The sequence below is a fragment of the Nerophis lumbriciformis genome, linkage group LG10, assembly GCF_033978685.3.
Source record: "Nerophis lumbriciformis linkage group LG10, RoL_Nlum_v2.1, whole genome shotgun sequence".
NCBI classification, from domain to species: Eukaryota; Metazoa; Chordata; class Actinopteri; order Syngnathiformes; family Syngnathidae; genus Nerophis; species Nerophis lumbriciformis.
In genome coordinates this window covers 13,978,781-14,006,376 of record NC_084557.2, presented here as the reverse complement: position 1 = coordinate 14,006,376, position 27,596 = coordinate 13,978,781, and the positions used below count along the sequence as shown (strand labels likewise).

The 27,596-nt window shown below is 39.8% G+C and overlaps 1 protein-coding gene across 3 annotated transcripts in view; it reads left to right on the top strand.

Annotated features, from left to right (window-relative positions):
- The window catches only part of LOC133612624 (uncharacterized), a 247,069-nt gene that overhangs the window by 39,489 nt on the left and 179,984 nt on the right, over positions 1-27,596 (top strand). The window lies entirely within an intron of this gene.

The following is a 27,596-nucleotide window of genomic DNA, read 5'->3' as shown; positions in this document are numbered from 1 at the left end:
CCTGTCTCAATCCAATATTTTATATTAACACTCAAATGAGAGGAGTCATTTTCATGAGATTATTTTATAATATTTGTGATTTAGCCTAATTGTAATGAAAATAAAAGAAATCTTGTTTTTCATAAGCTATGGATTAGTATTGTACAATATGTCTGGGTGGGGGTCCTGCTTTGGAAATCATTTGTACCCCTTTCAGAGATCACATTTAGTTGCCCTTAAACATTCTCATGTTGCACAAGGAAATGTAAGCATAGGATGGAGTGTGCATTCCTGTAACTTTCTCTAGTAACATCATTCCATGATTAATATCAATAAATTAACATTAATAATAAATGACAGTAGAATAAGCACACGTATGACTGAGGAGTCATAGTGTAACTTTGTGTGGTGTTTGAGTTGTCCGACTTTTTGTGTGGCCATAAACGCACCAGTGGCTTAGTGGTATGCGTGTTGGTGACAGATGACAAGTTGCTTTTGGCCTGGTTTGTACGGCAGAAAATGACTAGTTTTTCCATATAGAAGTTTTTTACTCATGTTTTCGGTGTGGTAATGGCCGAATATAAACAGTTTTGCTCAATAAAGTGGTCGATATAATTCCTGTCCTCGAAGCATCTCGATAGACGTTACAATAATTGAACAGTGTTCAATTGAACGGTGTTGACGAACACCGTTAGGGCCGCTTGTTGTCACTGTCACTCAGAGTTGCATTGCAAAATTACACAGAATAAATGTGTTTATTTTGTTTAGAATTCAGATGGGTTTGATTTGGTGCGCGGCATATATTTGCTGTGCGCAGAGGACGCTTGAGCAGTGTGCAATTGCGCAGGCGCGCACCTTAGAGGTAACGTTGGTCGTGTTGTGTTTTTGTCTGAGTAACTCTGGCGATCAAAGCTCGTTTAATACATGCAGCGCCAAATTTGACCAGTAGAGGACACCATATTTTATTTGCCCAGAAGTATGCAACAAGGACGTTAGGCAACCAATGATGCAATAGTGATTCTTCAAAGTGAAGTGATGATGCAAAGTGATTCATCAAAGTGAAGAATCAACCGATACTGATATATACAGTCGTGGAAATTACACATTATTATGCCTAATTTGGACAACCAGGTATGGTGAAGATAAGGTCCTTTTTTTAAATATTAATACAATAAAATAATATAAATAAATTAAAAACATTTTCTTGTATAAAAAAGAAAGTAAAACAATATAAAAACAGTTACATAGAAACTAGTAATTAATGAAAATGAGTAAAATTAACTGTTAAAGGTTAGTACTATTAGTGGACCAGCAGCACGCACAATCATGTGTGCTTACGGACTGTATCCCTTGCAGACTGTATTGATATATATTGATATATAATGTAGGAACCAGAATATTAATAACAGAAGAAAACAACCCTTTTTGGGGTTGGTGCATTAATTGTAAATGTATCTTGTGTTTTTTATGTTGATTTAATAAAAAAAACAAAAACAAAAAAACCGATACCGATAATTCAAAAAACGATACCGATAATTTCCGACATTACATTTTAAAGCATTTATCGGCCGATAATATCGACAAGCCGATTTTATCGGACATCTATAGTTTCGCTGCATAACTGGAAGAGGAGGGTGCGATTGCACGGCATGAAGCTCGAGGTGACCGCACATTTCAGCCGCACTTGGACATTTGGGGACTAACAGACGTTAAATACATATAGCATTTTGGGCACATCAATTGATTTTTTTGACCGTTGTTAGTCAAACTGTCGATTTGTACTGCACTGCCTGGATTGATACGGCCTTTTCAAACCGAAAGTGTTCTCTTTTTCATGGATTTCAATGACGTTCACAAGTGCATGTTTCGCATTTTTCACACTGTTTGTCATTAGATAAAGTATAAGAATGATTTGACTATTTTGGTCAAAATCAGTTGAATAGTTCAGTAGTTTGTGACACTCACTTGGGATACTTTCGACATAGGTTTTAGTTCTGTTCGAGACTTGTATTATTTACCGTATTTTTCGGGCTATAAGGCGCACTTTAAAATCATTTCATTTTGTCAAAACACGACAGTGCGCCTTACAACTCGGTGCACCTTATGTGCGGAATGATTTTAGTTGTGCTTACCGACCTCGAAGCTATTTTATTTGGTACATGGTGAAATGACAAGTGTGGCCAGTAGATGGCAGTCACACATAAGAGATACGTGTAGACTGCAATGTAACTCATGTAAACAACACCAACATTTTATATGTTCCATTGAAAATGTTAGGGCTGTGAATCTTTGGGTGTCCCACGATTCGATTCAATATCGATTCTTGGGGTCACGATTCCATTATAAATCGATTTTTTTCAATTCAACGCGATTCTCGATTCAAAAACAATATTTTTCCGTTTCAAAACAATTCTCTATTCATTCAATACATAGGATTTCAGCAGGATCTACCCCAATCTGCTGACATGCAAGCAGAGTAGTAGATTTTTGTAAAAAGCTTTTATAATTGTAAAGAACAATGTTTTATCAACTGATTGCAATAATGTAAATCTGTTTTAACTATTAAATGAACCAAAAATATGACTTATTTTATTTTTGTGAAAATATTGGACACAGTGTGTTGTCAAGCTTATGAGATGCGATGCAAGTGTAAGCCACTGTGACACTATTGTTCTTTTTTTATTTTTTTATTTTTTTTATAAATGTCTAATTATGTCAATGAGGGATTTTTTAATCACTGCTATGTTGAAATTGTAACTAATATTGATACTGTTGTTGATTAATATTCATTTTTGTTTCACTACTTTTGGATTGTTCTGTGTCGTGTTTGTGTCTCTTCTCAATTGCTCTGTTCATTGCTGTTCTGAGTGTTGCTGGGTCGGGTTTGGTTTTGGAATTGGATTGCATTGTTATGGTATTGCTGTGTATTATTTTGTTGGATTAATTAATAAAAAAATAAAATAAATAAAAAAATCGATTTTTGAAAAATGAGAATCGATACTGATGCGTACAAAGTGAGAATCGCGATTTGAATTCGAATCAATTTTTTCCCCACACCCCTAGAAAATATAGAACATTACACATGCCACTCAAAAATCGGTCAAAATGTTTTAGTATGATTTCGAAGCCGCACCGCTTGATGGATTGTCGGCCGATTACGGCTACCGTAGTCAGAGATACAAGTATTACTATGGTGTGTGTATAAGGTAAGACATATTATCTGTCATGTCTGTGTTGATCATGTTTTTGTTTGGCCATGTGCTGTTTGGTTTTGGACTCTTTTTAGTTCCTGCTTTTCACTCCCTTGTCTTGTTTCCATGGTTACCCATTAGTTTCACCTGTTCCACGTTTGGACTCATTGTGCACTCTTGTTTGTCACCATAGCAACCCATTAGTTTTCACCTGCCCTCACGACTCACGCACCTGTCTTTAATCATGTCACTATTATTTAAACCGATTGTTGCCAGGAAGTCTCCCTGGCGACATCATACCCCTGACACACACCTGACACTCTACTTCATGCTCAGTTCACGCTGCTTTCTTCATAGTCCATGCCAAGTAAGTTTTTGTTTACTAATGCCACAGTTAGTGTTTTTGTTTCATTGTTCATAGTTTCTGCCTTTGTGCAAGTTTTGTACCTCCACTGTGAGCGCCTTTTGTTTCTTTTTTTTGAGTGTTAAAAATAAATCATGTACTCCCCTTCACGCCACGTATAGTCCAAATCATTTGCACCAAGGGAGAACAAATCACGCCATAGTTCTAGTCATGACATTATCTAGCGCTTTGTTTCACAATATTATGCAAAACCAACTTTTCTTACCTTCTGGTACCTGCTAAAGTGTATTTAAGATCTACATAAGTCCTGAAAATTTGCGCACGTCCGCCACTGTAGTCCGTGCTGATACTGTAGTCGATAAGCTTCTTCTTTTTCACTATTTTCTTGTTATGGGGCATTTACTCTCTGCTGTTGCCATTTCTAGTATAAAGTAGTGTAAAGTTCTAACTTATATCTCGCTATGGAAGCGCTAAAAACTACCGGTATAGTGAGTTCACATAATTCACCCAAGGAACTTTAGTTATTAGAGTTCCGGTCGGACGTTTTTTCTCGGGTCACATTTCCCGCGTTGTTGCACTAGTGAGCCACGGGTAAGGAGATGCTGTTTAGTTATTGATATAAATAAAGTCTGAATGTCATTAAAACTGTTAGCTCCATCTTTTAACACTTCTTCCACTCCCGTCCTTGCACGCTACACCACTACAACAAAGATGACGGAGAAAAAAGATGCTGTCGAAGGTGAGCCACGTAAATAAGACCGCCCACAAAACGTCGCATCCTGAAGCGACTGTCAGAAAGCGACTTGAAGATGGTCCGTGAAACATAATCTATGCAATATTTTGACCAAAGAACCACCGTTACATGTTATGTAGACCACAAGGAAGTGTTTTACATTTAGAACAAAATCATAATATGACCCCGTTAGTGCACCTTATAATCCGGTGCGCCTTTTTGTATGAAAAAAGACCAGAATAGACCCGCTCATCGGCAATGCGCCTTTTAATCCGGTGCGCCCTATGGTCCAGAAAATAGGGTACTCAAAAATCAGTTGAATAGTTCAGTAGTTTGTGACACTCACTTGTGATACTTTCAACATGGGTTTAAATTCTGTTTGGGACATGTAGATTAAAATGAAAATCCCCTTTTTCATCTATTTTCCCAGGAAATTTCCCATATTTTGAAATGCAATTGTTAAAAAGGTATGCTGGTATCTCGCGAACTATTTGGACCCCTGTTTTGTTTCTGGACTATGAGAGGAAACAGGAGTACCTGGAGAAACGCAAACTAAGAACCTCCTGACTCTAAAACATATACACTAAACCAGGGGTCGGCAACCCGCGGCTCTTTAGCGCCGCCCTAGTGGCTCTCTGGAGCTTTTTCAAAAATGTATGAAAAATGGAAAAAGATGAGGGGGAAAAAAAAAAAAATTGTTTTAATATGGTTTCTGTAGGAGGACAAACATGACACAAACCTCCCTAATTGTTAGAAATCACACTATTTATATTAAACATGCTTCACTGATTCGAGTATTTGGCGAGCGCCGTTTTATCCTACTAATTTTGGCGGTCCTTGAACTCACCGTAGTTTGTTTACATGGAACATTTCTCCGACTTTCTAGGACGTGTTTTATGCCACTTCTTTTTCTGTCTCATTTTGTCCACCAAACTTTTAACGTTGTGCGTGAATGCACAAAGGTGAGTTTTGTTGATGTTATTGACTTGTGTGGAGTGCTAATCAGGCGTATTTGGTCACTGTATGACTGCAAGCTAATCGATGCTAACATGCTATTTAGGCTAGCTATACGTACATATTGCATCATTATGCCTCATTTGTAGGTATATTTGAGCTCATTTATAATGATAAATGATAAATGGGTTGTACTTGTATAGCGCTTTTCTACCTTCAAGGTACTCAAAGCGCTTTGACACTACTTCCACATTTACCCATTCACACACACATTCACACACTGATGGCGGGAGCTGCCATGCAAGGCGCTAACCAGCAGCCATCAGGAGCAAGGGTGAAGTGTCTTACTCAGGACACAACGGACATGACAAGGTTGGTACTAGGTGGGGATTGAACCAGGGACCCTCGGGTTGCGCACGGCCACTCTCCCACTGCGCCACGCCGTTCCATTTAGTTTCCTTTAAGTCCTCATAAATCAATGTATATCTCATGACACACTATCTGTATGTAATATGGCTTTAAATTTTTTGCGGCTCCAGACAGATTTGTTTTTGTATTTTTGGTCCAATATGGCTCTTTCAACATTTTGGGTTGCCGACCCCTGCACTAAACACACAGTTTACTTTGTATTTCAATGTATTTTATTAACTTGTATCGTCTTTGGAAAGTAAGAACTAAAGAAACATCAATACTAACTGGTGAAGGTAGCTTAGTATGTTCATAGACAGCCCTAACAAAGCCATACTGTGGACGTCGGCGTTGACGGTCGTAGCTGAAACTTGACTAACTCCCAAGTTCTCTGCCTGGACCGACTTCTCTTTGAAGTCAGTCTACGTGGCCCCTGTGACCCTAACGTCTGACCCTAACGTGGAAGTTTACACTAGAAGAAAACCAATCCGGAGTGTTTTCAGGGAGGCTGGATGTGGATTAGATGGGGAATGTGTGCCTATAGGTGTGTGTTTGTACGAGGGACAGCACAACAGAGAGGGAAATAAGCACTGATAAAATAAAAAAGGAAAAGGTGCCAATTAGAGACAGAGAGCCCTTTTCAGTCAACTCAGGATGTATTAGGAACCTCCAAGTGAAACCCCATGGTGAAAAGTACTGAGCCATATTGTTTCCTGGTGTTATTCCTTCATTTTGAGCTCTGAATATCCTAATGTTATGGGGTGGATTGCAGAGGAAGCTCAATCTCTTGAAGGTTTGTGCGTTTTCTGTGGCATATTGAATTAAAGGTTGACTTCCCTTCATAAATAGTTTCCAGTATCAGTGGCATGTGATGAACGTTCTATGCATTGTCATCAGCATGGTGAATAGACAATAGCTCTTGCATTTCAGCGCCTTAAAGTAGGGCTGAGCGATATATCGAATATACTCGATGTATCGCGGCTTTGTCTCTGTGCGATATAGAAAATGACTATATCGTGAGTATTCGAGTATACGTTCTCACGCAGTTGCTTTTAGCTGCGGGCATTACACTGCAGGCGTTTCTCACTCTTTCTTGTCTCTCCTTCTCACAGAGACATAAAACAAGCACACCTTCGTACAAACCCCGTTTCCATATGAGTTGGGAAATTGTGTTAGATGTAAATATAAACGGAATACAATGATTTGCAAATCCTTTTCAACCCATATTCAATTGAATGCACTACAAAGACAAGATATTTGATGTTCAAACTCACAACATTTTTTTTTTTTTTTTTGCAAATAATAATTAGAATTTCATGACTGCAACACGTGCCAAAGTAGTTGGGAAAGGGCATGTTCACCACTGTGTTACATCACCTTTTCTTTTAACAACACTCAATAAACGATTGGGAACGGAGGAAACTAATTGTTGAAGCTTTGAATGTGGAATTCTTTCCCATTCTTGTTTTATGTATAGCTTCAGTCGTTCAACAGTCCGGGGTCTCCACTGTCGTATTTTACGCTTCATAATGCGCCACACATTTTCTATGGGAGACAGGTCTGGACTGCAGGCGGGCCAGGAAAGTACCCGCACTCTTTTTTTATGAAGTCACGCTGTTGTAACACGTGCTGAATGTGGCTTGGCATTGTCTTGCTGAAATAAGCAGGGGCGTCCATGAAAAAGACGGCGCTTAGATGGCAGCATGTGTTGTTCCAACACCTGTATGTACTTTTCAGCATTAGTGGTGCCTTCACAGATGTGTAAGTTATCCATGCCTTGGGCACTAATGCACCCCTATACCATCACAGATGCTGGCTTTTGAACTTTGCGTCGATAACAGTCTGGATGGTTCGCTTCCCCTTTGGTCCGGATGACACGATGTCGAATACTTCCAAAAACAATTTGAAATGTGGACTCGTCAGACCACAGAACACTTTTCCACTTTGCATGAGTCTATCTTAGATGATCTCAGGCCCAGAGAAGCCGGAGGCGTTTCTGGGTGTTGTTGATAAATGGTTTTCGCTTTGCATAGAAGAGCTTTAACTTGCACTTACAGATGTAGTGACAGTAATTTTCTGAAGTCTTCCTGAGCCCATGTGGTGATATCCTTTAGAGATTGATGTCGGTTTTTGATACAGTGCCGTCTGAGGGATCAAAGGTCACGGTCATTCATTGTTGGTTTCCGGCCATGCCGCTTACGTGGAGTGATTTCTCCAGATTCTCTGAACCTTTTGATGATATCATGGACCGTAATTGTTGAAATCCCTAAATTTCTTGCAATTGCACTTTGAGAAACGTTGTTCTTAAACTGTTTGACTATTTGCTCACGCAGTTGTAGACAAAGGGGTGTACCTCGCCCCATCCTTTCTTGTGAAAGACAGAGCATTTTTTGGGAAGCTGTTTTTATACCCAATCATGGCACCCACCTGTTCCCAATTAGCCTGCACACCTGTAGGATGTTCCAAATAAGTGTTTGATGAGCATTCCTCAACTTTATCAGTATTTATTGCCACCTTTCCCAACTTCTTTGCCACGTGTTGCTGGCATCAAATTCTAAAGTTAATGATTATTTGCAAAAAAAAAAAAGTTTATCAGTTTGAACATCAAATATGTTGTCTTTGTAGCATATTCAACTGAATATGGGTTGAAAATGATTTGCAAATCATTGTATTCCGTTTATATTTACATCTAACACAATTTCCCAACTCATATGGAAACGGGGTTTGTATATATTTTGCCACAAATTTAAATAACTCTAAATACACATTAACAATGATCCAACACACTGTAGTGTAGTTTAGAAATGGCAGTGACATTGTCAGTCTATACTAAGTACCTTGCAGGTTTGAAATAAAAACATAAAGAAATACTTATATCAATCAATCAATCAATGTTTATTTAAATAGCCCTAAATCACAAGTGTCTCAAAGGGCTGCACAAGCCACAACGACATCCTCGGTACAGAGCCCACATATTGTTATATCCAGGATAGCTAACGATTTGCACTCTAGTCAGCTAGTGACTAGAGCTGTAATTGCCATCTGGCTATTAAAGTAAAAGTACCACTGATATTCCCACACACTAGGTGTGGTGAAATTAACCTCTGCATTTGACCCATCCCCTTGTTCCACCCCCTGGGAGTCGAGGGGAGCAGTGAGCAGCAGCGGCGGCTGTACTTGGGGAATCATTTTGGTGATTTAACCTCCAATTCCAACCCTTGATGCTGAGTGCCAAGCAGGGAGGTAATGGGTCCCATTTTTATAGTCTTTGGTATGACTCGGCCGGAGTTTGAACTCACAACCTACCGATTTGAGGGCGTACACTCTAACCACAAGGCCACTGAGCAGGCTATTAGCGGCGCTATACTATATTATTAAAATATCTTAGTATTGCACAATAGCAAGGTACCTTTTAGGACCAATTTGGTTTAAACACAATCAGTTTGGTACACAATATGTAATTAAGTGCTCCCTGCTCCATTTCAGTTTGAGGGTCCTGTGAAAAATATGTCTAAAGCATCCAAAACTATATATAACTATGGCATACTTGCCAACCTTGAGACCTCCGATTTCGGGAAGTGGGGGGGTGGGGGGCGTGGTCGGGGGTTGGGGCGGGGGGTGTGGTTGGGGGCGTGGCCAAGATATATATATATATATATAAGAAATACTTGACTTTCAGTGAATTCTAGCTATATATATATATATATATATATATATATATATATATGAGAAATACTTGAATTTCAGTGTTCATTTATTTACACATATACACACACATAACACTCATCTACTCATTGTTGAGTTAAGGGTTGAATTGTCCATCCTTGTTCTATTCTCTGTCACTATTTCAGAACACACACATTATACAAATATACATTATAAAATCAATAAGAAAGCGGGAGCTCTAATTTGGGAGTCTGAATTAGGATCAGAAGTTCCTATATAAACATTGCGTACTCACGTCGCCTTTTTGTATTGATTACTGCTGTTGTGCACTGGATTCATTCACAAATACAAACTACAACTCACAAACACTTTAGAGTTAGGCTCCACCATCAGAATGTGTACTTAAACTTATAAAGATCACATGGATATTATTCAGTGAGTTGATTCACCAAAACTAACCTGTTATACAGGAGGAAAAAGCACACAGGACGTTTCAATTGTTCACAGACTGGTCGCGCTCATCAGAATGACAAGACACTTCCGGTCTGGAGGTGATAGCATTCAATTGGAAAGAAACGCCCTACTGCCCCCTACTGACCAATGTGAATACTGATAAATGTGTAATGACAGCTCCAAAAACTAATTCAAACCACAAAATAAAATAAATAAATCAACACAAAAATGTGACACATTATGGGTGGGTCACATATGCATGTACAGTAGATGGCAGTATTGTCACAACATTGCTGTTTACGGCAGACGAACTGCTTTACGGTAGACGAAAACTTGACTGCTGTTGTTGTGTGTTGTTACCGCGCTGGGAGGACGTTAATGAAACTGCCTAACAATAAACCCACATAAGAAACCAAGAACCCCGCCCTCCATCAGTAGATGTTTATATTGTGGGAAAGCGGACGTGTGAACAGGCTGTCAACACGTTACTCAGGTCCGCATGGAGCTGAAGGGGGCGTGGCCTCCAGCTCCGCCTGAATTTCGGGAGATTTTCGCGAGAAAATTTGTCCCGAGAGGTTTTCGGGAGAGGCGCTGAATTTCGGGAGTCTCCCGGAAAATCCGGGAGGGTTGGCAAGTATGAACTATGGTCATTCCAAATGGCAACTTTCTGGCTTAAAGAAACACTAAAATAAATCAAGACTATAAATCGTTGTAATAAGTAACAGTTTAATTTTTAGATTGAGAGTGAAAAAAAATTAGTCACCCTGTAAATTTTCATTTTCAAAGCAAAGCCCTGCATCAGATTAAATCTGTTCATTAGTCTGCAGTTAAAAAGGATTGTTCAGGTGGATTGACTTGAATCATGGCTCCAACGCGAGACAAGTCAAATGAAACAAAAGATAGGATTATCAAACTCCTCCAAAGAGATAAATCCTCATGCAATATTGCAAAAGATGCGCATTGTTCACAGTCAGCTGTGTCTAAAATCTGGACCAAGTACAAACGTCATGGGAAGGTGGTAAAAGGCAAGTATAGTGGTAGACCAAGGAAAACATCAAAGCATACAGAAGAAAACTTAAAGCGATGAGCCTTAAAAAACAGAAAATGCACAGCGGAACAAATAAAAAATAAATGGGTGGAAACTGGGCTCACCGTTTTTGACCAAACTGTAAGAAACCGCCTAAATGTTTGGATTCTGTTTAGATTAGCATCTAAACAGAAAAAAAACAAAGTTATTATGGGCTAAGGAAAAGCAATCGTGGATTATGGCTGACTGTATGAAAGTCCTATTCAGTGATGAATTGCAGGCCGGCCGATATTATCGGACATCTCTAGTCATTTCCCATCATATCAATTAGTTTTTCAGTAATCTGTAGATAATTTACTGCACTTGGAACTTGGTGTCATATCATCTACAGAACTGGAGCCCAAATCCCCGCATGGACAGTGCATGTAAAACTATTATTTTGATTACTTAATTAGGGCTGGGACGATTTGTCGGCTTTGTCGACGTCATCAATGATATAAATACGTCGACGTCATGTACCTTACGTCGATTTGTCGCAAAAAGGTGGCCGTGCGTAGAGTAAAAGATGTCACAAGTGGTGTTCCAATCCATGCCGAAGGTGAGCCACGTAAATAAGACCGCCCACAAAACGGCGCATCCGGAAGCGACTGCCAGAAAGTGGCTTGAAGATGATCTGTAAAACATAATCTATGCAACATTTTGACCAAAGAATCACCATTACATGTTATGTAGACCACAAGGAAATGTTTTCAATTTAGAAAAAGAAAAAAAAAGACTCTTTTAATGTGCCCTATAATCCGGTGCGCCTAATATATGAAAAAAGATTTTAAAAAATAGACCAGTCGTTGGCAGTGCGTTTTATAATCCGGTGCGCCCTATGGTCCGGAAAATACGGTACTCTTATTTTTAGGGATCACATTTGTCTTGAGTCTTTAAAAAAATGTTCCATCGAATCTCTGACCTAAACCCTTATTCTTCAAAGTCACATTCATCAAAATAATCAATGCAAAAATTACGCTCCCGCCTGGTCTGTCCCATTTTGTGTGAGTCAACATGACTGGTGAGGTCCATACTTTCCTCATATTCTCAATATTTGGAAATGTATGCAGGCTGACCCCCTCTATAGTTGTATTGCTGCAACTTGCAACAATACATTTGGCTGCCATATAATACAAACCCTAAAACCAGTGAAGTTGGCACGTTGTGTAAATGATGATTTGCAAATCCTTTTCAACTTATATTCAATTGAATAGACTGCAAAGACAATATATTTAACATACAAACTGAGAAACTTAACTTTTTGTTTTGCAAATAATCATTAACTTAGAATTTTATGGCATCAACTCATTGCAAAAATGTTGGCACAGGGCATTTTTACCACTGTCTTACATGGCATTTCTGGGTGTTGTTGATAAATGGCTTTCGCTTTGCATAGTAGAGTTTTAACTTGCACTTACAGATGTAGCAACAAACTGTAGTTACTGACAGTGGTTTTCTGAAGTGTTCCTGAGCCCATGTGGTGATATCTTTTACACACTGATGTCGCTCAGTACCGCCTGAGGGATCCAAGGTCACGGGCATTCAACGTTACGTGCAGTGATTTCTCCAGATTCTCTGAACCGTTTGATGATATTACGGACCGTAGATGGTGAATTCCCTAAATTCCTTGCAATAGTTCGTTGAGAAATGTTGTTCTTAAACTGTTCGACAATTTGCTCACACATTTGTTCACAAAGTGGTGACCCTCACCTTATCCTTGTTTGTGAATGACTAAGCATTTTTGGAAGCTGCTTTTATACCCAATCATGGCACCCACCTGTTCCCAATTAGCCTGTTCACCTGTGGGATGTTCCAAATAAGTGTTTGATGAGCATTCCTTAACTTTCTCAGTCTTTTTTGCCACTTGTGCCAGCTTTTTTGAAACATGTCGCAGGCATCAGATTCCAAATGAGCTAATATTTGCAAAAACTAACAAAGTTTACAAGTTCGAACTTTAGTATCTTGTCTTTGCAGTCCTTTCAATTGAATTTAGGTTGAAAAGGATTTGCAAATCATTGTATTCTGTTTTTATTTACGATTTACACAACGTGCCAACTTCACTGGTTTTAGGGTTTGTAATTCCTTCCAGCTCTGCGCAAAAACCATGTGATCAGACGCTACCGAAACACGTAATAAGCAATATGAAATAGCCGAGGTAGGTGACGTCAGGCTGATGCAGGCCCGCCCACATTTTGGAGCTAAAAATTGGGTATTCCAAAAAACCAGCCTAAAATTAATCCGTTGTCCATTTTGGGGAAATTTTTACTTGTAGGCATAATTTTTAGGTCCAGAACTATGAAAAAAGTGCCAAAGTTGTCAGCAGTTGAGGGGCCCTTTAATGTATGTGCGTGGTTCTAGACCTGCTCCATTACTTGACATCATTTCTGTTGTGACGTGGCTCTATATAAATACAATGTAATTGAAGTTGAATAGATTAGTTTTTTCTTCTGTAAAGTGTGGGTGTAAATGTTAACCTTCAGACAGACCCTTCACCTCTCAATGTTACAGGAATTGATTTCTTTCCTGAGGGGGTAATTGGCCTTCCCTCCCACGCCTTGTCATGTCAAGATTAATGACTTCATTTGTGCAGTCGCATGGCACTAACAGGCCTAATTAGAACAAATCAATTCCCCAAACTACACGTTAGTCAGCCACAGACCACCTCAGAGCCCCCCAGAAATATCCATGCCATGTCAGCCAGCATGACTCAAGAGTAGATACCTTTTTGGGTTCAAACACACATCCTTGTGGGACTCCAAAACGGACCTATAAACTCTGTGTTAACAACCTAACTCAGAAAATTAAAAACCAAGAATTAGGATAAACGTTTTTATAGTAATATACAAGTATACATGGATTTTGGCGTTGACCATTGCATTATGCCTATTTTTAGACTTAGACTTCCTTTTATTGTCATTCAAATTTGAACTTTACAGTACAGATAAGAACGAAATTGCGTTGCATTAGCTCGTTGTAGTGCAGGATAAAAGAGCAATAAGGTGCATATATAGATTACTGTACAGATAAATATATTGCACTTTTGTATATGCATCCATGTTTATGGATGTATGTTATATTGCCTTTATATTCCAGCCAGTTAATCCTTGGCGGGGGTGGGAGGAGTCTCTGCAGTTTTTCTGAGCCCTGGTCAGGCAGCGGCTTTTTGCGATTTCCCGGATAGGAGGAAGAGGAGTCCTGATGATTTGTGGCATCATCCAAAACTAATGTAAAGCATCCAAACAACAGAAAAATAAGTGATTATAAAATTTTAACCGAAGTGTACCGTATTTTTCGGACTATAAGTCACATTTTTTTTCATAGTTTGGCCGGGGGTGCGACTTATACTCAGGAGCGACTTATGTGTGAAATTATTAACACATTACCGTAAAATATCAAATAATATTATTTAGCTCATTCACGTAAGAGACTAGACGTATAAGATTTCATGGGATTTAGCGATTAGGAGTGACAGATTGTTTGGTAAACGTATAGCATGTTCTATATGTTATAGTTATTTGAATGACTCTTACCATAATATGTTACGTTAACATACCAGGCACGTTCTCAGTTGGTTATTTATGCCTCATATAACGTACACTTATTCAGCCTGTTGTTCACTATTCTTTATTTATTTATTGCCTTTCAAATGTTGGGTTTTATCAAATAAATGTGCGACTTATATGTTTTTTTTTCCTTCTTTATTATGCATTTTCGGCAGGTGCGACTTATACTCCGGTGAGACTTATACTCCGAAAAATAAGGTAGATAGAACATGTTAAAAGAGAAAGTAAGCAGATATTAACAGTGAATGAACAAAATAGATTAATAATTAATTTTCTACCACTAGTCCTTAATAATGTTGACAAAATAATAGAATGATTAATGACACAATATGTTACTGCATATGTCAGCAGACTAAATTAGGAGCCTTTGTTTGTTTACTTACTACTAAAAGACAAGTTGTCTTGTATGTTCACTATTTTATTTAAGGACAAACTTGCAATAAGAAACATATGTTTAATGTACCGTCTGATTTTTTGTTAAAATAAAGCCAATAATGCAATTTTTGGTTCCCCTTTTTTTAGAAAAGTATCAAAGTACCGATAAGTATCAAAACATTTTTTAGTACCGGTACCAAAATATTTGTATCAGGACAACACTAATTAAAATACATTAAATGTTTTGATTTTACTTGCTTTCCAGTTCTTGATAGCATCATTTATTGAACAGGCGTCAAACTGCAGTCCACACGTATCTCTTATGCGTGACACTTAATACTACACCATGTACCACAACCAGTAATTAACACATATATTAGGTGCACCGGGTTATAAGGAACACTGTTGATTTTTGAGAAAATGAAAGGATTTTAAGTGTCCGAAAAATACGGTACTTTGTAAACAAGAAGCCTACTGATATCAATAAACATGCCCTGCAACAAATAATGGTATGCATGATGGGTGGATGCTTCAATTCAATATGTTCTTACAGTCATACTCAACCCTTGTATTATTTTCCTGTAATGTAGAGCAAAGGGCAGTAAAGCTTTACATGACCCTGTATGTGTTTATTTGTCCCTGAATGTATTTATATATGTGAGGTCTTGAGGAAGAACCATGACCATTTGTGAAGCACATTAGGGGCCGTGACCCGGCAGAGGGGTACCCCGATCAGCTCCAGAATCCCCCTGTGCAGCACCCAGCATGGAGAAACAACTATGGCCTTTGTTGAGCACGCTGTTGATCTCACACAGTTAGTATAGACTTTTCCCACTGACTCTGCCAAGAGTCTGAAGTCATTTAATGAAGTGGCTGCTGAGTTTAGAAGGAGCGACTGTGCTCGCTGCTGGCGTTGACAGAATGGAAAATGTCTGTGTTATGCTGCGTACAGTGAGTGACAAGATGCGCACGGTCTTGAACTTACCGTGCAGATGTAACGATACATGTATCAGGATTATCACGGGTGTCATGAAGAGTGGCGGCGTTCATTGAAGGCCGTACTTGTGTTGATCACGGCTAATACGCGTATTTTGTTATTGAAAAATTAAGAAACTATTTCCTTTATCACTTGGAAAAAAAAGAAAGCCCCCACTTCAATGAAAACCAACTGATGCGATTTATATGCTAATGCAAATTATTTTGTCATGCTCCCCCTAGTGGACATACATTTTTTCTTCCCCCTATTAGGGTTGTCCCGATACCAATAATTTAGTACCAGTACCTAAATGTATATCGATACGTTACGATACTTTTCCAAATAAAGGGAACTACGAAAAATGTCAATATTGGCTTTATTTAACAGAAAATCTTACTCTACATTAGACACTCAGTCAAAGAACCATTTAATAAGGTCAAAATATAAATTTAAAGGCATTGAAATGGCATCGACCCTGAAGGGAACATCTTCCCTGTGCTCCTCTACTAAGGTCTGCACTGGACCGAACAGCAGGACAGGTGTAAGGACTACATTATCACCTGTCACATTTTATAACTCCTTGTGCAGATCTGAATGCTTACCTAAGTTTGAAGCAAAGGTGCTAATACTAATCGCCACATTTGGCGAGGCGTGTTTTAAAGGCCTACTGAAATGCGATTTTCTTATTTAAACGGGGATAGCAGGTCCATTCTATGTGTCATACTTGATCATTTCGCGATATTGCCAAATTTTTGCTGAAAGGATTTAGTAGAGAACATTGACGATAAAGTTCGCAACTTTTGGTCGCTGATAAAAAAGCCTTGCCTGTACCGGAAGTAGCAGACGAGTAGCGTGACGTCACAGGTTGTTGAGCTCCTCACATCTGCACATTGTTTACAATCATGGCCACCAGCAGCGAGAGCGATTCGGACCGAGAAAGCGACGATTTCCCCATTAATTTGAGCGAGGATGAAAGATTTGTGGATGAGGAAAGTGAGAGTGAAGGACTAGAGGGCAGTGGGAGCGATTCAGATAGGGAAGATGCTGTGAGAGACGGGTGAGACCTGATATTCAGCTGGGAATGACTAAAACAGTAAATAAACACAAGACATATATATACTCTATTAGCCACAACACAACCAGGTTTATATTTAATATGCCTCAAATTAATCCCGCATAACAAACACCTCCCCCCTCTCGTCCATATAACCCGCCAATACAACTCAAACACCTGCACAACACACTCAATCCCACAGCCCAAAGTACCGTTCACCTCCCCAAAGTTCATACAGCACATATATTTCCCCAAAGTCCCCCAAAGTTACGTACGTGACATGCACATAGCGGCACGCACGTACGGGCAAGCGATCAAATGTTTAGAAGCCGCAGCTGCATGCGTACTCACGGTACCGCGTCTGCGTATCCAACTCAAAGTCCTCCTGGTAAGAGTCTCTGTTGTCCCAGTTCTCCACAGGCCAATGGTAAAGCTTGACTGTTATCTTCTGGGAATGTAAACAATGAAACACCGGCTGTGTTATCCGGCACAACAGTCAAGGGGTGCATTCTACGGCGGGGGTGCGTTATCCAGCACAACACCTGCCGTAATACACTGCTTCCCACCTACAGATTTCTTCTTTGCTGTCTCCATTGTTCATTGAACAAATTGCAAAAGATTCACCAACACAGATGTCCAGAATACTGTGGAATTTTGCGATGAAAACAGACGACTTAATAGCTGGCCACCATGCTGTCCCAAAATGTCCTCTACAATCCGTGACGTCACATGCCGGCGTCTTACCGAGACGTTTTCAGCAGGATATTTCGCGCGAAATTTAAAATTGCACTTTAGTAAGCTAACCCGGCCGTATTGGCATGTGTTGCAATGTTAAGATTTCATCATTGATATATAAACTATCAGACTGCGTGGTCGGTAGTAGTGGGTTTTAGTAGGCCTTTAAAGCAGCTGTTGTGAGAGTAGCGTATGTATGTATGTGTGTGTGTGTGTGTGTGCTCCTTTAAGAATGGCAGTGTGTGGGGTGAGTGACGTGAGTAAGTGAGTGTGCAAGTTAGGAGAGGTAGCGTTAGCATGTGCAGGAGTGTCAATAGCATGGTGGACGTCCCGTTGTGCCCTGTGGAGATTATAAATAAAGTGACCAAGTTGTAACTAATCGACGGCCTTGTTATGCCGACCAAAGAGCGGAGCTTTACGGACCCAGTGTGAAGTGAAAGGTCTCCCCTGCACTCCTCGATCACGCAGGAAAGGTGTAAAACAGTACTTGCAGCGCGGTGCATCCCTGTTTAAAGCGTCACTGCAGAGGTTGCCCTCTTGTGGGTTCCCCTGATCAGGCGTTCCCAGGCCAGCCAGGAGACATAGTCTCCCCAACGTGTCCTGGGTCTTCCCCGTGGCCTCCTACCGGTCGGACGTGCCCTAAACACCTCCCTCGGGAGGCGTTCGGGTGGCATCCTGACCAGATGCCCGAACCACCTCATCTGGCTCCTCTCGATGTGGAGGAGCAGCGGCTTTAGTTTGAGCTCCTCCTGGATGACAGAGCTTCTCACCCTATCTCTAAGGGAGAGCCCCGCCACCCGACGGAGGAAACTCATTTCAGCCAATTGTACCCGTGATCTTGTCCTTTCTTTCATAATCCATAACTAATGCAGATTGACCCGTAAATTGAGAGCTATGCTCCTTTTTCACCACAAATTAAATATACTTCATAATAAATATTTACCGTATTTTTCGGACCATAGGGCGCACTGCTGAGCGTGTATACATATTATGTATATATTCGTATATATGTTAGATTTTTTATCGCTATATTAGTCTATTTATACCTGCATTGTCCTTTCCATCATTGTAACTGAGCTACTGTGTTGAACAATTTCCCCTGTGGATCATTAAAGTTTGTCTAAGTCTAAGTCTGTTCAGGTCTATTTTCATACAAAAGGCGCACCGGATTATAGGGCGCATTAAATGGGTCATATTATGATTTTTTTCTAAATCTAAAACACTATCTTGTGGTCTACATAACATGTAATGGTGGTTCTTTGGTGAAAGTGTTGCATAGATGATTGACATATATAATTAAGAACTTTACACTACTTTATATTAGAAATGGCAACAGCGGAAGATGAATGCCACATAGCAAGAAGGTAGAGAAAAAGAAGAAGCTTATGGCTACAGAGTCGATACGGACTACAATGGCGGACGTGCACATTTTCAGGACTTATGCAGATCCCAAATACACATCAGCAGGTACCAGAAGATAAGAAAAGTTGGTTTTGCTTAATATTGCGAAACAAAACGCCAGATAATGTCTTCTAATAGGTGCCATTTTGCGGTCCTTATATAATAATACTCGTATGTTTAATGCGCCGACAATCCATCAAACGGTGTGGCTTCAAAGCTTACCAAAGTCGTACTAAAACATTTTGACAGATTTTTGAGAGCCGTATGTAATGTTCTGTATTCTCAATGGAACATTGCAGTCTACACGTATCTCTTATGTGTGACTGCCATCTACTGGTCACACTTATTACACCATGTACCAAATAAAATTGCTTTGAGGTCGGTAAGCACAACCAGAATTATGCCGTACATTAGGCGCACCAGGTTATAAGGCGATTTTTGAGAAAATGAAAGGATTTTAAATGCGCATTATAGTCCGAAAAATACGATAGGCCTACTACGCTACTGTATTTTAATGTTGCTCACTGTGGTGGTACTTGGAGAGACACATTTTCTTTTGAGGTGGTGCTTGGTGAAAAAAGTTTAAGAACCACTGGTCGAATAAATCGACTAAATAAACCTCATCCATGTATTTTTAAAATGTGTTTTTATTAATTATTCGTGTTAACATTTTATAGTTTTCTCATTACATTACGCCCTTAGCTCTATTTATCAATTGTTTGTTTTTTGGGGGCCATTAAAAAAACAGCCCTGTTCCAAGGGTGGCCCGCGTGTCATCAATTGGATTGATTGATTGATTGAAACTTTTATTAGTAGATTGCACAGTACAGTACATATTCCGTACAATTGACCACTAATTGGTAACACCCGAATACGTTTTTCAACTTGTTTAAGCCGGGGTCCACGTTAATCAATTCATGGTAAACACCTCACTCGACCTAATATAACGTTATTTATTGTAACAATTGTAATCACATCAGAGTCTTTCAATGTGTCATATTTCTGCATTTCCTGGATTTTTACATATGCGCAGATGCAGAGGAAGCTGTTGTGGTTTGTGGCAGCGTGTGCGTGTGGTGGTTATTGGCGATGGCGGCCCTGCTGGCCTCATTTTCGTTTGTTGTCATGTTGGTTGGCTTGTCAGGTGTCGGCCCGGGCCTGCCCTCGCGCTCTGCCGCATCGTCCGTTACTCCCAGTGTCGAGCAGTCGACCTGTGGGAGGGGGGAAAATGATCGGCTGGTTCTTGGTGGAGGGCGCGTGGCGAATGCTGTTTTGTCCTACTAATTTGGCCGTAGTTTGTTTACATGTACAACTTTCTCCGACGCTGCCAAAGAAAGACTTATTTTATGCCACCCTTTCTTTGTCTAATTTTGTCCACCAAACGTTTTATGCTGTGCGTGAATGTACAAAGGTGAGCTTTGTTGATGTTATTGACTTGTGTGTAGTGCTCATCAAATATATTTGGTCAGTGCATGACTGCAAGCTAATCGATGCTAACATGCTTTTTAGGTTAGCTGTATGTACATATTGCATCAGTATGCCTCGTTTGTAGGTATATTTGAGCTTATTCAATTTCCTTTACTTATGTCCTTTTGTGTATTTAATTTATATTTGCATGTCTACATTGTACATTATCAGTATGTAATATTGGGTGCATTACTGATAGTTGTTTGTGTCACATTGTTCCAGACCACAGCAATTGTTACCCAGCTTGCAAAGATTGTAATATATTCATTAGAAGATCCAAGCCTACCATTTTCTTTAACTCGGACACACACGTCTATACCTTTGGCCATTCTAAGCCAGAAATTTCCAGGACTTCTCTCACCCTCTGAGAAGCCTCTGTTTTTCTAAAGTTTTCCAATGTAAAAATGTGTAGAATAAACATTACATATCAACATTTCTGTCAGTGAAGATTTGCCTCAGCCTGCGACACAGAGACACTAATATAGACACTCGCATCATGTGTTTCCTTCATTTTAAGGCTTATATAAGGCTTTTAATTTGTGCGTCTCCAGACATTTTTTTTCCTGTATTTTTACTCCAGTATGCTCTTTCAACATTTTGGGTGGTCGGCCCCTGCCCTATGGGAAACTGGGTAAAACATGGCACATGGATAAAGCTTAACCTAATGTTGCAATAACAATATACAAGGTAATACAGTTTGTTTCTCTTTCTTCCCTTCCATTTATTTGCTTTCTTTTGTAACTTAAGTTATTATATACAGCGGTGGTCAAAAGTTTACATACACTTGTAAAGAACATAATGTCATGGCTGTCTTGAGTTTCCAATAATTTCTACAACTCTTATTTTTTTGTGATAGAGTGATTGGAGCACATACTTGTTGGTCACAAAAAACATTCATGAAGTTTGGTTGTTTTTTGAATTTATTATGGGTTTACTGAAAATGTGACCAAATCTGCTGGGTCAAAAGTATACATACAGCAATGTTAATATTTGGTTACATGTCCCTTGGCAAGTTTCACTGCAATGAGGTGCTTTTGGCAGCCATCCACAAGCTTCTGGTTGAATTTTTGACCACTCCTCTTGACAAAATTGGTGCAGTTCAGCTACATTTGTTGGTTTTCTGACATGGATTTGTTTCTTCAGCATTGTCCACACCCTTAAGTCAGGACTTTGGGAAGGCCATTCTAAAACCTTAATTCTAGCCTGATTTAGCTATTCCTTTACCACTTTTGACGTGTGTTTGGGGTCATTGTCCTGTTGGAACACCCAACCGCGCCCAAAACCCAACCTAGGTTGTCCTGAAGAATTTGGAGGTAATCCTCCTTTTTCATTGTCCCATTTACTCTCTGTAAAGCACCAGTTCCATTGGCAGCAAAACAGGCCCAGAGCATAATACTACCACCACCATGCTTGACGGTAGGAATGGTGTTCCTGGGATTAAAGGCCTCACCTTTTCTCCTCCAAACATATTGCTGGGTATTGTGACCAAACAGCCCATTTTTTGTTTCATCTGACCACAGAACTTTCCTCCAGAAGGTCTTATCTTTGTCCATGTGATGTCAGATGAAACAGCAATAGAGCCCTTTGGCCACAATTCCCAGCAATATGTTTGGAGGAGAAAAGGCGACGCCTTTAACCCCAGGAACACCATACCTACAGTCAAGCATGGTGGTGGTATTATTATGCTCTGGGCCTGTTTTGCTGCCAATGGAACTGGTGCTTTAAATGGGACAATGAAAAAGAAGGATTACCTCTGGCTACAAAAAGTGCCTTATTGCCAAGGGACATGTAACCAAATATCAACATTGCTGTATGTATACTTTTGACCCAGCAGATTTGGTCACATTTTCAGTAGACCCATAACAAATTCATAAAAGAACCAAACTTCATTGTTTTTTTTGTGACCAACAAGTATGTGCTCCAATCACTTTATCACAAAAAAATATGAGTTGTAGAAATGATTGGAAACTCAAGACAGCCATGACATGATGTTATTTTCAAGTGTAAAACTTTTGACCACGACTGTATGTATTGTTGCATTTAACACACTTGTATTGTTGATAATAGAGGTATTTATTATTCATTATCAATAGTGCTATTTCTATTGGTATTTTTATTGCTCCATTCCGTTCATTGTCATTTCTGTGTTATTAATTACTTCACTAACTACTTCTTTGCTGTCACTTTTCGTATCATGTTTGCACATATCGTATTTGCTGACGGTGTTCTGTTGTTATTGTTGTTGTTGTTGTTGTCTCTCGGTCTTATCCCGGCAATTTCCCCCTCTGTCTTCCTTTTTTTCCCCCTCTTTCTGTTCCCTCCTGCTCCGGTCCGGCTGCGCCAAACATGAATATAAATCAATTTAATAAAGTCAAATACAAAAAAAAAAAGAAGTATTGCACACTATTTATAATCGCCCATATTTTATTGTGAAAGGATCAATATTTGCCAAAGTGCACAGTTGCTGAGCATTTGCTTTCATTGAGCAGTCTGAGAAGGGGTTTGAGGTTGAGAACGTTTGTCATCATGCCTTTTTCATTTTTTTTCCTTTCTTTCAAGAGATAATTGAAACTGTCGTTAACTTTAGTGAACACTTGCGTCAATGCAACAATACGATTGTCTAGATGAGTTTTCCGGTTCGGCGGACAACTGGCTGTATGGGGGAAGGGAGGGAATATGTTTCGGGCGCTTTAACGTCCTCCCAATATATTTGGTGGGAATTATTGATGAAGACGGCTGCAGGACGTGTCACTCCTCTGTCTTCATTAATTAGTGTTTCCACTTGCGGTTCTTTAATTGCACATGTCGGGAGTGTACTGAGAAATCCGTGACCTCATCAGCTCCGAGACTATAATAGTGTAGTTCTATTCATTGTGTGGGGGGGTGATGTGAAAGAGGAAGAGTAGCAGGCCTTACCAGAGGAAGAGGTCAGAGAACACGATTCGTGATTGGCTTGAATAGCATATTGTCTCCTTTTTTGTTCAAAACCATTGTTTCTAATTTACAAAACTGAGGCCGACTACAAGGAACACCACAATGGGCTGAAGAAGCACATTTTCAATATATGTACGGTATTGTCGCACATAAAGTTAAAATATTACTAAAAACTACTCAGCTACTGTATACTCTTATTTATTTTTTTAAGATTTAAGCAGTGGCGGTCCGTGCATTTCCCACCTAGGCCTTCAGTGATGTCCGACTTCAATGATTACCTCTCAAAATACCATCATTTATGTCCCCACATGACCATTGCCGGAGAAATACTATACAGAAACACAATTACGCACTACTGGTCATTGAATCACCATCAACAGCGTACAAACCCTGTTTCTATATGAGTTGGGAAATTGTGTTAGATGTAAATATAAACGGAATACAATGATTTGCAAATCATTTGCAACCCATATTCAGTTAAATATGCTACAAAGACAACATATTTGATGTTCAAACTGATAAAAAAAAAATTTTTTTTGCAAATCATTAACTTTAGAATTTGATGCCAGCAACACGTGACAAAGAAGTTGGGAAAGGTGGCAATAAATACTGATAAAGTTGAGGAATGCTCATCAAACACTTATTTGGAACACTCCACAGGTGTACAGGCTAATTGGGAACAGGTGGGTGCCATGATTGGGTGTAAAAACAGCTACCCAAAAAATGCTCAGTCTTTCACAAGAAAGGATGGGGCGAGGTACACCCCTTTGTCCACTACTGCGTGAGCAAATAGTCAAACAGTTTAAGAACAACGTTTCTCAAAGTGCAATTGCAAGAAATTTAGGGATTTCAACATCTACGGTCCATAATATCATCAAAAGATTCAGAGAATCTGGAGAAATCACTCCATGTAAGCAGCATGGCCGGAAACCAACATCGATACCTCAGACGGCACTGTATCAAAAACCGACGTCAATCTCTAAAGGATATCACCACATGGGCTCAGGAACACTTCAGAAAACCACTGTCACTAAATACAGTTCGTCGCTACATCTGTAAGTGCAAGTTAAAGCTCTACTATGCAAAGCGAAAGCTATTTATCAACAACATCCAGAAACGTCACCGGCTTCTCTGGGCCCGAGATCATCTAAGATGGACTCATGCAAAGTGGAAAAGTGTTCTGTGGTCTGACGAGTCCACATTTCAAATTGTTTTTGGAAATATTCGACATCGTGTTACAACAGCGTGGATTCGTAAAAAAAGAGCACGGGTACTTTCCTGGCCCGCCAGCAGTCCAGACCTACCTCCCATCGAAAATGTGTGGCGCATTATGAAGCGTAAAATACGACAGCGGAGACCCCGGACTGTTGAACGACTGAAGCTCTACATAAAAGCTCTACATAAAACAAGAATGGGAAAGAATTCCACTTTCAAAGCTTCAACAATTAGTTTCCTCAGTTCGCAATCGTTTATTGAGTGTTCTTAAAAGAAAAGGTGATGTAACACAGTGGTGAACATGCCCTTTCCCAACTACTTTGGCACGTGTTGCAGCCATGAAAATCTAAGTTAATTATTATTTGCAAAAAAAAATAAAGTTTGAGTTTGAACATCAAATATCTTGTCTTTGTAGTGCATTCAATTGAATATGGGTTGAAAAGGATTTGCAAATCATTGTATTCCGTTTATATTTACATCCAACACAATTTCCCAACTCCTATTGAAACGGGGTTTGTACAAAACGGGTTATTTTTCTGGCGCGTTTAAAAATCAATAAACCCGGATCAGCAATTTAAAACATAGCTTATGGCAAAAAAACATATTAAACGTGAAAAAATAAAGAAATAAAATATCTGAACTCTCATTTCATCGCCGGAACAGCCGAGGTAGCTTCCGGGGTTGGCCGATATCGTCTCACAAGATGTAGTTTCTCTTTAAATATCCTTCTTGAAAATGACCTTGCAAATATAAGTGTTTAGTTAAAGTTAAAGTACCAATGATTGTCACACACACACTAGGTGTGGCGAAATTATTCTCTGCATTTGACCCATCACCCTTGATCACCCCCTGGGAGGTGAGGGGAGAAGTGGGCAGCAGCGGTGGCCGCGCCCGTGAATTACTTTTGGTGCTTTAACCCCCAATTCCAACCCTTGATGCTGAGTGTCAAGCAGGGAGGTAATGGGTTCCATTTTTATAGTCTTTGGTATGACTCGGCCGGGGTTTGAACTCACAACCTACCAATCTCAGGGCGGACACTCTAACCACTTGTCTTGCCTAATCATAAAAGATGCAGGGGAGGAGTGTTGGCTGACTTCTTAAAGTTTACTCCACAGCGTGCTCGTCAAAAACATCCCGCTAAACGGGGCTACTGCGCATGCTCTTCACTACTGTGGCATGCTGGGTAATGGAGTTCTTATGTTACCTAGCTCAGTGTTTTTCAACCACAGTTTAGCCTGGTTCAACCCTGATTAAAATTATTATAAAGTGTTTTGCTTGTACTGCTGCACCAATATGGCGACACGCAAATCTCTCATATTTTTCAAATATTTATTTCTTGAATTAAATGCTTCTTCTACTCGGCACTGTCCTTCGCGTTCACTTTCTTCCGACCCATTGTTGGAAAAAGTTTTGTCTAAAGCAGACCTGGGCAAATTAATTAAAATACGGCTTGTTAAGCTTTTCAATCTGGCCCGCCGGACATTCCCAAATATATTTGTTTAGATCTTTAAGATGGAAAGTGTAGCTGCCATTATGATGTGCAGTGATGTTTTCAAATGACCGTAAGTCTTGAACTATACAAAATATTTCAATGGTTGGAATCTGCGCTTTTGCATGATATACTAGTTACTATGGTAATCTAATTAGTTACTACGGTAATCTAAGTGACAGCAGCTCAGACGAGGCACCAAGCAGTGTGGGTGGGGAGCGTTTCCACAGAGTGTCTCCAGAGCGGTCAGTCTGAAATGCAGGATTCAGGGACAGACGCGGAAGGAGATTTTTACAACAAAGTTCTAAAGCTTAGTGATATCAATTTTATAAGATTGTAGGTGGGTTTTTTTACCCTTCGCATTCATATTTCGCTCTGTTTGTTGCATTTGTGTTGCGTTTCGCTTGATTGGGGGGGGTGTCACGTTCATATGTTGTCAATATTCAGTGTTTTATCGTTCATAGTTAATATTTTAATCCCACATTCTTTATTTTCATATACATTCTGGGTGTCTCATTCAGTAAAAAAATGAAAAAAATAAATTTTTAAGGCGGTCTGTCATAACGTTTTTTGCATTCAATCAGACATTATTGTGAGGTTTTGTATTAGTGTTCCTAAAAATAGACACCCCCAGACACATTTTGTTCATCTAAATCTGGCCCCCCGAGGCTATATTATTGCCCGGGCCTGGTCTAAAGCTATCAAGACCGGATTCTTTGGTTGGATCTTACTGTGACATTTGCAACACAAACAAGGGAGGCACGTTATCCAAAATTTCACAACTTAAAGCCTTAACAAAGAGACAGCTTGTATGTAAAAACAAAAAAAAAACAAAAAAACAACTTGTGAGCTGGGGCACATGTAAGCAGAGGCACCAACACTGTGCTAATCAACTGGCCGCTTCTTCAGCTGTTACCTCCGTGTGGCCGATGGTTTGACGGCCAAATGGCATTGTTGTTTTTGCGTCATTATCTTGCGTACAACCAAGACAAACGGACCAGCAAAAGGCATCGCACCTGTCGACTACTTTCTCTTTCTAAATAAGCTAGACCAGTGTTTTTCCAATGGACATCGAGTGGATCTAGCATAATATTGAGAGTCCAGTCCATAGTGGATTTAACATAATAGTGAGAGTCCAGTCCATAGTGGATCTAACATAATAGTGAGAGTCCAGTCCAGTTTGAACTCACGACCTACCGATCTCAGGGCGGACACTCTAACCACGAGGCCACTGAGCAGGTCGGATGGAGGATGGAGCTAGACCGTGTAGTATTTTATACGCAAGTAGTAAAACCTTGAAGTCGCATCTTAAGTGCACAGGAAGCCAGTGCAGGTGAGCCAGTATAGGTGTATATGTATAGGTATATATGTATATAGTAGGGGTGTAACGGTACGTGTATTTGTATTGAACCGTTTCGGTACGGGGGTTTCGGTTCGGTTCAGAGGTGTACCGAACGAGTTTCCACACGTACATATCAAGTAGCCGCCTAAGCTGAAGTCTTAACAAGCTGCTCCGCTTCGTTCTGCCTGTCTCTGTTAGTACTCTGCATTGTCCCACCCACACAACCATCTG